Source organism: Pithys albifrons, chromosome 5, assembly GCF_047495875.1.
Source record: "Pithys albifrons albifrons isolate INPA30051 chromosome 5, PitAlb_v1, whole genome shotgun sequence".
NCBI classification, from domain to species: Eukaryota; Metazoa; Chordata; class Aves; order Passeriformes; family Thamnophilidae; genus Pithys; species Pithys albifrons.
In genome coordinates, this window is record NC_092462.1 from 50,700,675 (window position 1) to 50,718,928 (window position 18,254).

Sequence of the window (18,254 nt, forward strand, 5' to 3'; positions counted from 1 at the left end):
GAGCATCTCCCAGAGAAAAAGTTCACACTCTAACATGACATTTTAACATAATCTCAAATTTGACTTCATACAATCTTAGTAGATCTTTGCAATCATGCTATCGCTTAGACTACCGTGCTTCAGCTTTCCTTCCAGCAGATAAAGATGTTATTCTCTATATATTTGTTCCTGCCTGGATATTACCCTCCATTCCCATTTCTCATTTATTGAAAATCCTTGAAGGACATCACTTGGAAGCCCAGTATATAAGGCCAATAAATGGATGCCCAGACCAGACTGAAAATCTGGGATCTAAGTCACAGTTTGACCCTTTCCTGGCTGTGTGTGTTCAAACAGCATTAAACTATTGAGAGTAACACAGTAAACACATAAATTCTCAAATTAATCATGAATGAAGCATCATTCTTCAGCTGGAAAAACCATTTACTGATCTGTTTCCCATGACAGCTTTTCTGTATTATCATATTTTGTGCTATCTTGCTACAAATCAAGAACTACCCCATTTGATTGAGAATAGAGATGATTTCAGAGTCAGCAGGAGAAGATTTGTTTAAAAAAAATATTAGATGAAAAATTCATGAGAGCATTTAATTTTTAAACCATGGAGCATCTGGTTCATTTGACCATAAATATTTTGATGCAGCATGTTGTTGCTCTTACGCGCAGTCAGGCACTGTGAGATTTCAGATTGTGTCTGTGTTAAACAGGAACCAAAAGGAAAACTGTGCTGAGCTTCACGACAGTTTTCAGCTTTTTACTTAATGTTGTTATTTTACAAACCTCACTGCTTAGAGCATAGAAAAGCAGTTTCCCTTGCATTACTCAACTTACTGGTCAGAGTTAAGGAAACATATATGTGAATCCTGCAAAGAAAAACATTAGAATTCACCAAGTTTCCCTGCTATAAGTTTTCTGGGCACTGAGTGCTCCTGGGCTGGTATTCACTTTGCTCCAGATTTTGTGTTCCTGCCAATCCCAGAGACATTGTAACCAGGCCCATACAGTCTCATTCTTAGGGAAAATCCACCCAGCATCTGAATCCAAAACCCCTGCTCTGACTAAATCTGAAGGCTTCCTCCTCCATAAAATTTCAAATTTTAATATACTTGCATTTTTTAATCTGCTAAAGGTTCTTCCTGAAGTCATTTTCTTCTCCTGCCAGCACCCTACAATTTCAGTCTCACTGGGTTTTCTAATATGAGCTTCATCCTCCATTTTCTCACTGAGCTTCACACTCCACTTTCTCACTGAGCTTCACACTGACCATGACTGCTTCAGCTTCCTGTTCCTTGCCACTGCTGCACTGTCTCTTCATTATCATTTAGATAAGGATTTAGCTTTTAAAACCCTTGGTCTGCCAAGCCACAGCTTTTCTTTTTTACCAGAAATTCACTGAGACAAGATAGGGACTTATATGCGTGGAGCCTCTCATATTTGCAATAAAAAAGGTGTACAATACAGAAATGTCAGTAATGGTTGGTTATGAATTTTGAAGTCATCCACAATAAAGAAAAAAACTGAAGGGGAAAAAAGCATAAATGACTACAAGGTAGGCCTGAAAAAAACATGCAGGTCTCTAATTTCAAGACCTGTTCTTTGTTTAAGACAATAACACACAGTACAAGCCATAGACAATAGACAAGATATCTAAAATTTCCCTCATTGCTTGTCTCCATTGTTTTTCTAGAGTGTTTGGAAGGTAAAATGGATGTCTTTGGTAATAAAAATGATAAAAACAGATTAAGCTGGGGAATGGCAGGGGAAATCTCTCTTCTCTGCAGGTGCGTGACCTCAGATAGGCCTTCCCAACACAAACATGCTTCTTCAGATTACTGTAAATCTTGAAAGCTACTTCCTGCTTGTCCCAGCTTCCAGGTTTCTTCAATGAAACACAAATAGCTCATACTGACATAACTAGCTGAGCACCTCTTCTAAGTCCCTGTGTCATGCTGCCATAGCTTCAGCAAAGAGCCTGAGAGATTATGATCTATGGATGCAGGAACACATGCATCCATCCTAAGTGGGAATAAGAAAGGGAGTCATAAAGTAAAAGAAAATATACTCATATATGATAGAAGTTATTAATGACAACCAGGTCATGAGAGACACAGAACAGGAAGAATGGCAGTAGGGCTCTCTCAAGTGTGCTCTCTTCGGGAGAGGTAGAACTGGCCCTGGCCTTCAATATCAATAAAGTGCAGAGAGGGCTGTAGTTGGAAAGGATACGTATGTATAGACAGGAACAAAATTTACATTGTCTATATGTATGGCATATTGTGGGGTATAGAAGAGTTTGTAAGATTTTAAAAAAAGGGTGATCAGCATCAGCATATGTCAGCTAAAAGTTTTTTCATCAGAAATAAATATACATTCAGCCAGCTCTGTGCTTCCTCAAGGCACAATGCCAATCCTTAGAAAACAGAATAAGAGGAAACATAAGGCAGTACAAAATGCTCTGAGTTTTGAATTGTGCTCTGCAATATTTTAAAGCCTTCTCAGCAGCCTTGCCTTGCCACCTCCCAGACCTCAAATTCCATCTTTTTACTAAGCAAACATAGAAATGAAAGGGAACTGGAAGTAAGAATAATGCATTTTCTGCCGCAAGGGAGAATTCTCGCACATAAACAGTAAGACACATAACACCAAAGTTCCATCTGTTAGCATGGCTGTGACCACCTGACAATTATTTTACATAAGATATATTGTGGCTGTCACATGTTCTTAAATGAAAAGTGTTAGATGAGAAAAGAATATTTTGTTTTATTCATCTCTGTTTTGTCTTTATCTGTTGAAATAAAAGTTTCTGTTTTCTAACCCTCCAGCAGTTCGAGACAGTATCTGAAATGCTGAAGGTGGTTTTCCTCAAACTTTTTACTGCATTTTGTTGTGGTTTTTTTCTATCAACAGCCACTTTTCTTGCACAATCCTTTTTATGAACATGGAATACTCGTAAGATTTTAGATGAGGCAATTCTGCACCTATCATGTACATTTTAGCTTATAGACCAATTTAGGGAAGCAGGAAGAAGCACTTGTTTTGAAGAATAACCATTTTCCCATTGCTAGAAAAAGATATCCAATCTAAAAGACATTGACTTTTTTTATAGTTACATAAAACAAATATAAAATTTAAACTTGCTGCTCTAAATAGCTTATATAGACATATTCTGCCTTTTTAATTACAAAATCATTAGCACTTTATTTATCTCAAACTATTTTATTACACTGGTTTTAGGTAACATAATATAAAAAATAGAGAATATTTTTCTTGTAGAAAAGTTAACTTTTCAGTAGGTTTCAAAGAAAATCCAGATATATGTGGAAAATACTTTCCCTCATAAAAAGATCGAGTACTCTTTGCATCTTAAGCACCTTCTTCAAATTTTAGCAATTTCAGATACAGAGAGGCAGTCTTGTCATTTTCCATATTGTCTGTATGTATTGTGCTGATGCTTTTCTTCCTTTTTAAAAAATATATTCTCATCCTTTGTGCTTCCATAAATTTTATACTTTCGTCCCCTGTTATCCAAAACCAGATGGTCATCTAGGATCTCAGACAGAAATTGATTATTCCATGGTAGTGGAATTATTTCCATTTCATTTCCCCTTTATTCTGCTGAATCTGAAACAGGAAACAATGTTTTATTTTCACCTGTTTCTGAGCAGATTGTTATACTTTAAAACCAATTATAATTTAACTCTCCTTACCCTGCTACTCTCAGTTAAAATAAGCAAGCACATTTTGTTTTTAATTTAACATACTACAAATAGCCAAGTTCCTTGCAAGATCTAGTTTATTTTTAGAAGGGAAATGCATGTCTCTTCTCATTATTAGCATCAGACAGAATAGCAGAAGCTTACTCCATATCGTCCATATGTGTACTTCACGTTGGCAGGGAAAATCCTTCTGGACAGGTTATGTTTATTGTCCTCCAATTTTCGATCTTTAGTGAGACTGCCATTTAAAAATATAGCTGCAATATGCCTGTAAAAATACAAGATATTTTGCAGATACTTTAGATCAAAATTTCACAGTCTAACCTCAATAGACCTAGGCCTAACTATCATATCTGGGATAGAAATTGGAGATCCCAATGGTCGTCCTCATCCAAGTCAATAAATTGTTTCTAAAAACTGTATGAAGTAAAAGAAACAGTTGTTTTCTGTTTCCAAGATCAGCAAGAATTTAAAAAGCAAAACCAAGAATTAATGACACTAACTAATATGGCTTAGCCATCTCTAGAGTGCTCTGCACTAGTTCTTTTTAAACCTGAGTTGGACAAAGGGTATACACCTTCATTTCCTAATATATTTTTGCAAGCTGCGTGTCATTAGATGCCTATCCACTCTCTGTTTCATATTACACCCTGATTTGGCTTTTCCATTTCAGAATATTTCTTTAATCTCTCTTAAAAACCCTTTAACTTGCAGTTTGTTTTCAATCTGTGAAAAGACCTTTAGTTTCATATCTCAAACATTTTTTGAAATAGCTGAAGTACAGTAAGCCCCACTAATTTTACTTCCAGTAAATTGAGAGCTTTGCAGTTCAGAAATTTCAAAGCCCCCACATAAAAAATAGAGCTATGTTTGAGGACTGAGTGAGACCATATATAACAACATTTAAATATGCAATAAGACGCAGTTAAGCAGTTCCATCTCTCCCTTCAAAACTCATTTGCTTATTCTCTTAGCATTGAAGTGCCAAACTCAGGAAGTGTCACTCAGTTTGCTGTGTAAAGAGGAAAACAACAGAGGAAATATAAAGATTTAGATACAGTTCCAAAATCTCTAGGTCACAGTGCTGGCACCTTTCCTATCACTGAAAAAACTAACCCAAAAGACATCCCACACATTCACAGAAATTATTGCACGTATTTCTCATACTAATGATAATACTCAAACTTTTTTGTACATTTAACTCTGGTAAATCTAAGGAATCTATAAAGATAAAGAACTAATCTAGGAGTGTAGCCTACAGCTGTGAGTTACAGTGGTCAAGAGGGGAAGTTTTTATTTAGCCTGTGATCTTCTTTGATACACGTAATTTCTTAATGCAGGTCACGTTTTAAGACGGTGTGTTGGAGGCAAGAAGTGGATGGCTTTGAGGAATTTAACTTTTGTTCTTAAATAAATGTCTCCGTGTCATGCTACTCTTCACCCTGCCTCACGGAATCACAACCTACTCTCTGGAAAACAGTCAACATGCAATGGAAAAGATTGATGTCTGCCTCCTTTCCTGTGGACTTTGAATAGGAATTGGAGAAGAAAAGCCCTGAAAGGATAGAAGAAAAAATATAGCTTTATGGTCAGAGTGACAGAACACTGCTGGAAGGAATCATAGTTGCTGGGCAAGTCACTTCAGCTAAAGGTTTTGCTTGCGCAATCTGCACTCTTTATTTTTCATATGCTGGTCTTGTAATATTTGTCTACCTACCTCCTGACACTATTTGAAACCCAGCTCTTGTCACCTTGTCATTTCAGTAAGATTGTCTCCCATTCTAAGCAACACATGTGTTATCCAGGAAGTTTATTGAGATTATGGTAGAGATAAACTCCCAGTTAATAGATGCTATAATAAAGTCCAGTTTTACACTGGATTTGTCTAATTGCTCTGAGATGACAGATGTGCAATCCAGTCACATGCATAAAACTTCTTCATTACTTGAGGTAAGAATCGCTTAAGTTTTTTTAGTGAAGAAAATAGGTTAAGTTTTCTTTTTTGGCTGTTTTAACAGTAGAACTGTTCATAAACTGTAATTTATAAAGGCTAAAATATTTTAAACTTGATGAAGAACATGGTGGTACAGAGGTCAAACTGAAATGGTAGCAGATGTGTCCAAGCTACTAAATTGTATTGGCCCCCAAAACAGGGCAATGGCACACAAAATGCCCTTGGTCATGGTCCTTGTTCTGTGTTAGTAGAAACAAGAAAAAATCATTACAGCGACCATTCTATTTTGAGCTTAAGGGATCAAGCTGGGGATGTCTCCTGGCACAGTTTAAGTTACAGGCATGAGAAGAACCTCCAGTCCCTGAATTTGGACCATCATTTTCAGGATAACAGAAGACTGGCACCAGCACACCTCCCAGATCATGCCCTATACAAGTTTGTACCCAAAATGAGAATACTAAACTCTTCAAAACAAAATTGGCTGGCTTTATTTGTAACATTGCTAAGCATAACTATATTTTCAGCTTCTTTTTCAGAAGTGAAGAAACTATTTATATGCAAGTTTTCAATCAGGGCTACAAGCTCAACAAATGCCATTGAAGCCATTGGAGAACACACCCAGCATTTACATATTTAAAATATCCAATAGGATGATCAAGTAAAAACAAAGTGTTATAATAGACAGGGTCAGGCAAATAATAAGCTGTGCTGTATTTCTATGACTTACACTATTACTTATAAATCCATTATGATGATTATATTTAACAATTTTCCTAAACTACTAATACTATGAAGATAGGGTGTGTTGACACATGTCAATAATGCTGTCATTTTATCACAAAGATGAGATCTAAATTATTTACAAATCCCTTGACTTCTATTGACTTACCAATAAGAAAGAGACTTCAACACCATCATCTTGTATTCACCATTCCCTTGTGGTCCATTCAGAGAGATAAATTGATTAACCTTGATGGAACCCACATGCATTGTCTTCACATGAAATAGTAAATTAAGGAATTTCATTTATTCAATTAATTCTTGTTTTTGCTTTAGCTGTGTCCTCAGAAGCAGCTTTGACTTTTATTCTTTTATTGTTGACACATTGTGAAATGTTGTAGACAGGGAGTCCAGAAAAAAACAAGTCAAAATAGAGGCATGAACTGGCATGGAAGTTTTCTCCTTAAAAACTCCATTAAGTACAATGAGACTTCCATATTACATCCATTTATTTTCAACTGTACCATAGTAAAAAATCATATATTTGATTTTTTAAATTTTTAGGACTGGTATCTCCAGTGTTCCTTCTTCTCTTCAAGGTGTTATGATTAAGTGTATTGTTCTCATAGTTATTCTCCAAAAGTAAAGGCAGATCCTGGAAAACATTTATTTTTATTTCCCTACTATGTGAAAAAGAGTCTCTGATAAGTTGTAAGCACTCTTTATCCACAGTTCCATCCACTGTGGTGGAAAAAACTCAGCACATGGTAGGACCTTCTCTGAAATTGTTTTTGAAGATTATCACATTAGCAAAATACTATCAATGTTTCTTTACATATAGAGCTATGGGATAATGTCCATAGACGTACATATACATATGTTATCTGAGCATTTAATGGTGATGTTTTCAACTGCAGCCTTAAACTTCTACAGATCAACATCTGATTAGATGTTCTCAGTAACCTGAGATGAGTATGCACACATGTGATACACAGAGAACATTTAAATTAAATATAGATTTTTTATAGGTATATAATAATAATTATAGGTGTATAATTAGGTGTATAGGTATGTAATTTACTTAAGCATGTAACTGCTGGACATGCACATTCCCCTTTCAGTCTTCACCTTCTACAGCTATTCAAAGTGGTGCCACCATTCCCATGTCTTCTAGTGTATTAGATAATAAATGTTACGAATGTCTATGTTACCCCATTAAATTCTGCAGGAAAAAAAAAAAAAGCAAAGGCATAATTTTAGAATCTAGCCCTTCCTAAGGAACAGAATATCAACAGATTAGTTTTCCTTGTTATTCTCAAAGAACATTGGGGTGGATATAATGGGTTATTCTGAGAACACACAACACACGAATTATGAGAGAGAAACCCAAAGATATGCTTTCGCCTTTCTTCTAAACACTAGAGGATGTGCCTTCACTCACTGCAACTAGATCAGAAGCCAGGCATCTATTTTGTGCTCCTAACTGTCTCACCCCCTGGGATTGAGTGGGAAAAGAGAATTTCTTCAATTAAAAATCGTATTTTGGAAGACAGAATAGTCTTCTTGAAACATTAAATAAAGATAACGGCAGAAGAGATTGTGAGAGTGACCCAAAATATAATAATCTCTGTAGAGACGGCACTCTCTTAAGGTCTGAAAGGATATCTTTGAGCTCAGCTTCAAGATTTGGCTACAGGTCACACAAAGTAGAATTGAAAATGTGAATCTGGTAGGTAACAGCACTGACTGGGCTGTGCACAAAAATCTCTTTTTAGATTTGAGAAAGCTTCCCAGTAAAATTTATAATTTCTTGCTGACATGAATATAAATACAGGAGGAAAAATGCATTTCTGACAAAAAATTCTTAGCTTAGTTATAGTAATATTTATTAAGTGATCTTATACATTTATTCACATTTGTCAGTCTATAATACAGTTCAAGGAAAATCTCTGATGTTTAAAAGGTTTCTAGATGAAAAAGGAGGAGAAACTCTGCAATTATTTTTCTTTCTTTTTTGAATGCACAACGATGGTGTAAATTTTCAGCTGAGTTTTGAGACTCAAAAAGTGTGTATGAGTCATATAAAATGCAAAACTTACATTATCAAATGACATCTGCAGCCAGATCTACAATTCAAAACTTCTAATAGCTTGTGAGAATCACCTGTTGATCTTTATCTTTCATGGAGATTTTACTTTTTCTCCCATGTTTACACTCCTCATAGGACATGAGGAGTGTGTAGATGAGTATTGAGTTGGAGAAGATGAACTATCAGCCGTATTTCTAAAAAACCTCCTTTTCTGATTGTTTCCACCTGTATTCTGTCAAAATTGCTTAGTAAGAAGAATTTGCTGCCAGGTGACCATGTAAAACTTTATTGAAAAATTAAAAACCTCTCACAGAGACCAATGAGTAAGTAATAATGAGTTAGGCAGAAACTGTGACAGCACAAAATTACCTCCCGTAACTGCTTAACTGAAAATCAATTTTTTTTGACATAAACATTGATTAAAACATTCAAAATAGATCACTTATCATTGAAAATTTCAAATACTAAAAATGCTAAACATATTCTCATGTTGCTCCGGCCTTCATGATTGGACCTGAACTTGCTGAGCAAGCCCACTTAAATTAACATTTCAGTTAATTTTATCATTTTGCAGAAAGCCAGTTATTTTTTAAAATCCAAAACTTTTACTACTCCTTTGCCTTATTACCTTGCCAGCTGAAACTTACATCAAAGCTCTGTATTCTGCTCTCTGAAGTGATGTTCAGAATAATCTGAGTTGATTCATCGCAACTTGTGTTTAACTCCATAATGCAAAAGGAGAGGCAGCAGAGAAGGAGGGAAAGGATATTGCTGAACATCAGACAGCAAAAAAGCCCTTGTTTCTGAGCAGCAGCTCATTCCCTCAGCAGATTGCTTCAGCAGCAGAAGGCACCTACTCCCTACAGGATCTGGAAGTCAACACCTAATTTTCACTGTATTCCCCATCAGGTCATGTTCCTTCACTAGCAAGGTGATTATGTCTTTCATTCCCAATGTGTGTTCATCTTTCATTGTATGAAATATTGATGACCTCTTGCTTACCACATCAGGTTTAAGTTAGGCTGCATGTAAATGCCATTCATGCAAATAAAAAAGAATCAGAAGATGTCATATCCCTTGAAGTGTTCAAGGCTGGATTGGATGCAGCTCTGAGCTCTAGTGAAGAGCGTCCCTGCAGCAGTGGGAGTTGGACCTAGACAATCTTTAAGGCCCCTTCCAACCCAGGCCATTCTATATAGTGAATTTACATTCTTAACGTATAGCCTGGACCATGTACTTTGAACAAACTAAAAATCTGCACACAGGAACAGACCTTGTATAATATATATGCTTTACTCATTAGGATCTAACACATTCAACTTGTTAGAATTAGTTTACAGTACTGAATGACAGGAAAAAAATGTGCAGGAAGTCTTTATGCCTTCCTTACAGTATTTATGTTTTCTTTCTGAGTAAGAGCAGTATGTTTAGATGGCTAAAATACTTACATTTTCTTGCTATTGAAGTATGATCATGACTGTAAGAGATCCACTGTAGACAGTTAAAAAATTGTGTTATTTCCTGTATCTGATAATTACCACAGTCTAATGAAAAATGCATATCTAGAAACCTGATAATGGACAATTCCCAACTCTCAAGAAATCTGTAAAACAAAGTATAGTGAAATTTCTCAACATAAAGCTTTCTAGTTGCTAGCAATCCACAGGTCCGAGTATTCCACAATTAATTTTCCTTGAAATTCCTTTATTCTCATGCTTTTTTATTCTTAAACTCTAGCATACAATAGCAGTCAGTGTGTTTCATTAATCCCTCTCATGCATATTATTAATCACCCAAACATATTGAGGGAAACTGAAACAGTACTACAATCTCATCTGGATTCAGAAAGAAAATAAATTAGTCTGAGTCAGTTTTGAATAGGAAAATCTTCCACAAGAAAGCTTCTTGCTGGTTCTTAGTTTCTTCATTCTCACTTCCCTAAGACATGGAAATCATCAACCCAAATAACAGAAAATAGTACATTTCTGCAGTAAGTTCTGACTCTTGCAGCCAGTAACTCAGAAAACTATGTCCCACTGATGTATGAATGACATAAAAGAGCCACATTTCACCTTTAATGTACAGACTTGTAAAAAGGAAGTGGTTTCACACAGAAGTCATGGAGATGTCTCCAGAGAGAAAAAGTGCCAGAGAAAAGGCTTTTAAAATCCTTAGAAGCCAAAGAAACATACCTAGCCAGTTTAAACCTCTGTAAAGTATTTTCATCTCTTCATGCTTCTCAAAAGCATGCATATTGAAACATGCTAAAAGCTTTTTTAATTATCAGGAAACAAATCTCTAATTTTCTCACTCTGTATATTTACTTTTATACAAATAAAATCATAGACCTTATCTTAAGAATTGTATTTATTAAAATGGATCCTTGTCATCAGGAATGTTAAAAGATCATGCTGTGACCTACAGGCAGATAGAACTGGAGGAGTATGTACATTACAGAAAGGACAAGGTCTGATGCTGATACACTTGTGTTCCAATGGATGGCAGCATTGGTGTTGCTCTTGAAACCTAGCCCAGCGGACACAGCAAAACTGGAACTAATATTCAGTTATTAAATGCAATCTCCTGGATTTTAGAGGAGAAAACCAAATGTTAGGGAAAGGTTTGTTGCTATAGTTGGGGAAAGGTTTCCTAGTAATTTTTATCCAGAATTTCACAGAGTGGGAGCAGTTAAAATTCTGGCACTTCAGCCACTGACAGATCGACAGCACTAGATCCACTTTTATTGAGCCTCCATTCTGCACAGCTACATCACAACAGAAAGTCTGCTCTCATTCCTTATGGCTGACAGAAGCCTTGTAACCACTTTAAAGAGCTACAAGGGGGAATTTCACCTGGGGAGAAGGAAAATTAGACTTTTACAGGGTTTTTTCGGAGATCAGGAAGTCCTATGAGCCAAAAACAGCTATTCAATACAATCCTCTGCCTCCATGTGTCAAGTGAATGTTTGTAATAGAGCTTATGGATGCTTAAAAGACTTAAGATAGAGCTATGAGTGTTTGCTAGACAACAGCAGGGAGGAGCTGAACTCCATGATCAATGGGTATCTAAACAGGAATCAGGCAGAAGTGTTTGCAGCAGACTCATGAAGGCGAAGCTGTAGGAGTGCCAAAAAGCAAAATAAAGCCTAGGTTTGCCCTAACCTGTGGTAAAGACATTTTTGATAGCTTTGGGATTATGTTTTATGGGTTTTGGAGGGTGCACCTGTGACTTCATACATTTGTTGTTTGGAGGACGGGTTAAAAAAGTGCTGCCACTTCTTTTCCTGGGATGATAAGTGATGATTAATCATCATCAGTAGGTTTAAGTGCAGCCCTTAAACCTCTAGATGGTTTTATGTGTATATGTTGTCCTAGAAAGAGGAAGTGCTGATCTTTAGCTTCACACTCTGTCATAGGGCTGTAACTGTTTCCTTCCCCTCATTACTCACTCCTGTAGATCAAAGTTATTTGTTACAATTAACACCATATTCATTGCATAACTACACTCTAAAAGTATGCTTCACAATTCCTAAAGAATTTTTCATTATTTTTTTTTCCTCAAGTAATGTGCCTTTTCTTGAAGGGCAATGCAAAGCAGGAAAGGAGAAGATTATTTTAAGGTAATAGGGTCCATAAGAGCTCCTGGCATGAAGGCTTTCAAAATAGCTATTTTATACACTGAGAGAATGCAGTTTAAAACTTTAAAGGCTCTTTTTCCTCTCAGTAAAATATGCCTATTTCTCTGTCTGCTGCTGATTTATGAATGGCAATAGTGAGTACGTTTTAGTGGCAATGAAACATATGTGATGGGTTATTGACAGGAAACTCTTCATAGACAAAATCAAATTTTGAGATTCTTCTTTAATGTGTATCATTTGCAACAGGGACAAAACTCAGGAAGAGTTGAGATTTTCTGTCATTCAGATAGGGACTCACATGCTTCCATGACCTCTAGCTGTCACTAAGCAAAATAAGGTTATGCTTTGTACTACAAAAAAAAAGTTGGATAAAAAAAGAATTAGGACTCCAGGACAAAAAGAATTGGTCTGGTTAGAAATTTTATTTGCCATGAGTATGAGGCACCAAATATGAGCTGAGGGTTTTCACCAGTGAAAAGAGAAAGACCATTGAGCTTTGTTCACTACCCAGGAAAAGCCACTCTCCACTGTTCTTTTTAAGAGTTTCTATAAGCAAGGTTATGTCTTTGTAACTTTGGTGCTGTTGACATTCTCCTGAAAATCAACAACAAACCAAGTGAATGCACATTGAGTCTTGTAATGATGAACTGACCCACTTTTAAGCCTACACACTTTTCTTTCTCATCAGCACTCATGAAGAAATAAACTGCTTTTTGATTGTTGTTTACATCAACCAGTATACAAAATACACAGTCATATAAGTTATTTGCAATTTCAGCTTTGTTTCCTTACTACCCCAGAAGAACAGAAACAGAAAATTCCAAACAAACTGGAGCAGTGTGTTGCGCAGGTCAGCTAAATAATACAGGCTTATTTAATTCACCAGCAAGAGTTTGATATGAAATTGATAGAAGATGAAAGTTCAAGAAGCAAAACTTTAAAACTATTTCTTTTGGGCTGAAGGGTTTCATTTTAGCTCTGTCATACCATTGTGAATCTCGTAAAGAAAATCCAAGGGTTTTGAAAAGGCTGTGAATGCAGTCAGCTATTGCATACTTTCATGCCTGAATTCCTAACCTTCAAAATCCAAAACAATGTGCTTTGCAGGAGGAGGATGGATACTGCATATGTTGTATGGGTGCATTTTTATAGGAAACATCAATAAATGACAGACAGGAAAAATGATGACTGAGAAGCCTAGAAAAATGCTTAGATGAGTTTACATGGTAATTGCATCCTGCTATAGCTAAAGTATCCCTTGTGCAAGAAATGTCTCTGCATTTACAGTAAATGTGGAAATAGCTAGATACTTTCCCATTTTATGGTATTCTGGGTATACTACTCTGATCAATGTAAAGTAGAACCGATCTTACTCCTTTTGAGACTTGTCACTGGATAGCTTTGATTATCCTGTTAAATACCATTTTCAAAGGCCAATTCTGTAACCTGATGATAGGAAACAAACATTGAAAGACAGAGGAAAGTCAAAGTATTACTTCTATGTAGAAGGGAGAAAGAGGGCAACCTGAAAGCCTTAAGAATGAAGGAGAAATAGCGTAAATGCTGTTTCACAGATTCTTATCATCTCTCCTCACTTGCTATTGAACAATATATGAAAGGCACACCAGTGTTGACTCATGTGGCCTTACTTGTATGCAGTTTAAGAAATAAGCTTAATTTTCTCCACCATTTAACCCTTTCTCTGTCCTGCAGCCACCTTCAATATTTCCACACTGTCCTTCATGACAACTCCCAACAGTAACAGTTAAAAAATTGTTTCATATATACTGGTAATGATTTTGGACAGCCCGGAGTAACCAATTCTTCAAACTGCCAGAGTTACTCAAAGCTTGAAGCACTTGAAGCCTGTTTTGCAGCTGATTATCAGTGTCTTACAAAGGTTAAATTTTAACAAAATGTGTGTGATTGTGTCGTATCTATATAGAGACAATAGGAAAACAGAGATTCTTTTAGATTTTTTTGAAGGGAGGTCTTGTAAGTTGTTTTGCAAGGCCTAAATATCTCCAAAAAAGTCATGTATCTCTATCTGAAGTCTTTCATTAAGCTATCATCTATTCCTAAGCATAAACAAGGACTCAGCATTTGTGCTTTTCTAAGTGAATAAAACAAACTGCTTGATGTCTACAGGTTTCACACTGAACCAAATTACATTACCCAGGGAATGCAGAAAAGGGCTTCATTCTTTCTCCAGCATGAATGGGGAGAAGATGCCCCATTTATATTCCTGAAGTAATCTAGACTGAACTGGCCCTGCAGCCACGGTCTCACAGTTGCAAGATATGGCTGATGAGCTGACTGGCAGCATCTTGCTTCTAGGACAGAGCAGTGCTTCTGAACCGTAAGTCCCAGAGGGCTCCAAGATCTGGCCATTATCCTTTCTGACCACAGCAGGGTGTCTGTGATGCTGTTGGTGCATAACAGCTCTAGGACTTTGCCTTTGGATAGGGGCAGACACCTGATTTTCATTCAGTGTCAAGTCCCTTGCTTCCTATCCTATCTAACTCCCTGAAAGAAATTACCTCTCCAAGATGCTGTCAGTAATTTGAGGGTGGGTAAAAAAAATGTGTTTGGTCCCTCCATCCTAGATCCATGGGGACAAATTTGCTGATGACACCAAGTTGGGAGGGAGTGTCGACCTGCTGGAAGACAGGAGGGCTCTGCAGAGGGATCTGGACAGACTTGAGAGATGGGCTGATTCCAAAGGGATGACGTTCAACAAGGCCAAGTGCCGGGTCCTGCACTTTGGCCACAACAACCCCCTGCAGCACTACAGGCTGGGCACAGAGTGGCTGGAGAGCAGCCAGGCAGAAAGGGACCTTGCAGTACTAATTGACAGGAGGCTCAACATGAGCCAACAGTATGCCAGGTGGCCAAGAAGGTCAATGGGATCCTGGCCTGTATCAAAAATAGCATGGCCAGCAGGACCAGGGAAGTGATCCTTCCCCTGTACTCTGTGTTGGTGAGGCCACACCTTGAGTATTGTGTTCAGTTCTGGGCCCCTCAGTTCAGAAAGGATATTGAGGTGCTGGAGCGAGTCCAGAGAAGAGCAACAAGGCTGGTGAAGGGACTGGAGCATAAGTCCTATGGGGAGAGGCGGAGGGAGCTGGGGTTGTTTAGCCTGGAGAAGAGGAGGCTCAGAGGTGACCTCATCACTATCTAGAACTACCTGAAGGGAAGTTCTAGCCAGGTGGGGGTTGGTCTCTTCTCTCAGGCAGTCAGCAATAGGACAAGGGGGCACAGGCTTAAGCTCTGCCAGGGGAAATTTAAGTTGGATATCAGAAAAAAATTCTTTCCAGAGAGAGTATCCAGGCATTGGAATGGGCCGCCCAGAGAGGTGGTGGATTCACCATCCCTGGAGATTTTTAAATGCCGGTTGGACGTGGAACTGAGTGCCATGATCTAGTTAATGGACTGGAGTTGGACCAAGGGTTGGACTCGATGATCTCGGAGGTCTTTTCCAACCCAATCGATTCTATGATTCTATGATTCTATCTTTAGTGACTACAGCTGAGTAACTTCATGGAATTTCTTCCCCTATTTATTTCTTCTCCTTGTTTAATTAGAAAGTGTATATTCATAATTTCTCTATAAAATTTAATGTTCTTTGGAGGTAATTGAGGTTTATGTAAATTTTTATGACATACTAATAGCTTGAATAGAACTGAAACTGAAGACTATTTCATAAAGGAAACTGAAGGTTGATAATGAAGGTCTCTCCAGAGTCAGGATGGAGAGAGAGAAGACTGATTTTCAGCAATACAATGCTGAGCTGAGCTAGTCTAGTCTCAAATATAACATTTAAACCTTCAGCTATTAACGAAATATAGTATATGTCTATATTCTCCCCTACAATTCCTGAGCTGGACTGGTGGTGGGAGGAAAGACTCCAGTATATTAATTTTTTTCAACATTCTGGACTTTTTTCTCTCACAATATGTTCAGACCATTTGGAATTTTAATGCCTGGAAATTATGCCTTTTTAAAGTGCCAAAGAATTTGGGGGAATTAATTCCTACTAGAGTAGTAACAATACAGTACCTTTGAGAAATATAATGTATAACAGTTCTTTGCCTTTGGGCTCATCTCTTCATAAGAAATCCAGCTGATCACCACCTTAACATTTTATTATATAGTAACTTGTCACAGAAATTCTCATTTCTATGCTTCAGATTGCTATTGAAGTGAGCAAGGATAGAAAGGAATCACTTTTAAAGGAGCTGCAGTCATTTCACTCCCACAATAGTTTATCTTCTCTGCTTTCTCTTTCTCCTTTCATCTCCCATTAAAACATTGTTATTGTTGGGTTTCAAAGTCATCAGGTTTCAACAAAGTAAAACCATGTCTTTCACTGCAGGAAACTATTTTCTTCTATGACCTCAAGTATTTTAGGATGATTTATCCATCAGAAAGGGGAGGGGGGGTGAGACAAAGGAAAAGGGTATTCATCTAGATTGACAAAACTGATGATACAATATTCTGGACACCCTTCTCTCTTAAAACAAACAAACAAAAACCTCAAAGAAATATTTGCTTTCTTTTGATTTCAATAAGCTTTGACTAAATCCCTACATGAGCAACAAATAAGTACTGTGTATGTCATTATTTTCTAATCCAAGTCTTACTGGAATCAAGAACCTTTCTGCCTTTCCTCAGGATAACTTTTATAGAGAATGACAAATTTTTTTCTTTTACACTTCAAAGATTTAGTTTACTTGTCCACACAATCGCCAAGCAGCCTTCAGTCTGTGAAGAGATTTGATAATGCTGGCACTGACCAAAGAAGAAGACTTGAGAGCTGTCACAGCACCTAGGAACTACAGAGGTAAGATAAAGATAAAACACAGAAAGTAGAAACAGTCATTCCAGGAGCAACAGTAGTTTTGCAAACTAGCTAAATTTCTCCCTCTACTGGAAAAATTCCCTTTGAAGCTGAAGGAAGCCATGTGTATTCACAGGATGGAAGGGGGAGAAAATGCTTTGAGTGTCGCAGAGACCTCTGATTCAATAACTGAGTATTTACAACCATTACATCGACCGTGCTCACACTGAAATCACAATGGAGCTCTATGCTTCAGATCAGAGCACTCCTAGGTGGTGTTAAAAACCCAAGAGAGGCTTTTTTGCCTCTCCATAGTTAAGTTATTTGTATTTTAAAACTGACAAGAGATGAAAAATTGAAACATGTAATTTGTTTTCACATCATGCAGCCAGGAGAAATGTTAACATTTTACTTTAGAAAAACTCTATTAACAATATAGGTAAACAAAATAATTAAAAGACCGCAAAATAACATCAGGTAAGATGTTATTTGGGATTTGTGTGCGTGCAGAAATGATATATATACATATATATGTGTCTTGATTTTAAAAAAAAACAAACATTTGGGCAGAAACTCCAATAAAATGAACTCCCTTTGCATATAATTCCCACCAATACAGAGAGATAAAATGCAAGGAGGTATAAATGAAAAACAACAGTTTACTGACAGGGAAATAGCAGCAGTCACAAAGATACAAAAGAAAACTGCTTACCCACAAAAAGGGGAATTTGCCACCCCATGTTGGTGCCCCCAGGAACAAGGAGGGAAAAATGAAAAATGGTGGAGGGTCCTCCCCACCAGCCACTCCCCTCTGCCCAACTAAACAAAAGAAACAATGGGAAATAGGGGCAAAAGCCAAAACCTGGGCAAACTGTGTTGTTCACAAGGAGCTATACTATTAAACTACCCACTCTACATCACCTGGTCATGTTCAGGCCTTCACTGTTACAGTGGTGTTAGTTTGGAACCTCTTTGTTCTCTGCCACATGTTGCATCTAACACTTCTGCTGCCCCACTTGGCTTGGCTGGGCAGCAGGTGAGGACCTGAGGCAGTCCTGGCACGGACGAGTAGCAGGGGGAGAATTACCAGCAAGCTCTCCTGGAAACAATTCCTGGCATGGGCATTGACTTCAGAAGTGTCCTTGTGGCATGAGCTGGGACAATTCGGCAACAGTCTGGGCAAAGGTGGGGTTTCCCAGCACAGGCAGCAGTTCCACTCCATTCCAAAGGCACCAGCCCATGTAGTCCCTCCAAAACAGTGTTGGAAAAGAGCATAAAATACAAAAACCTCCTGTACC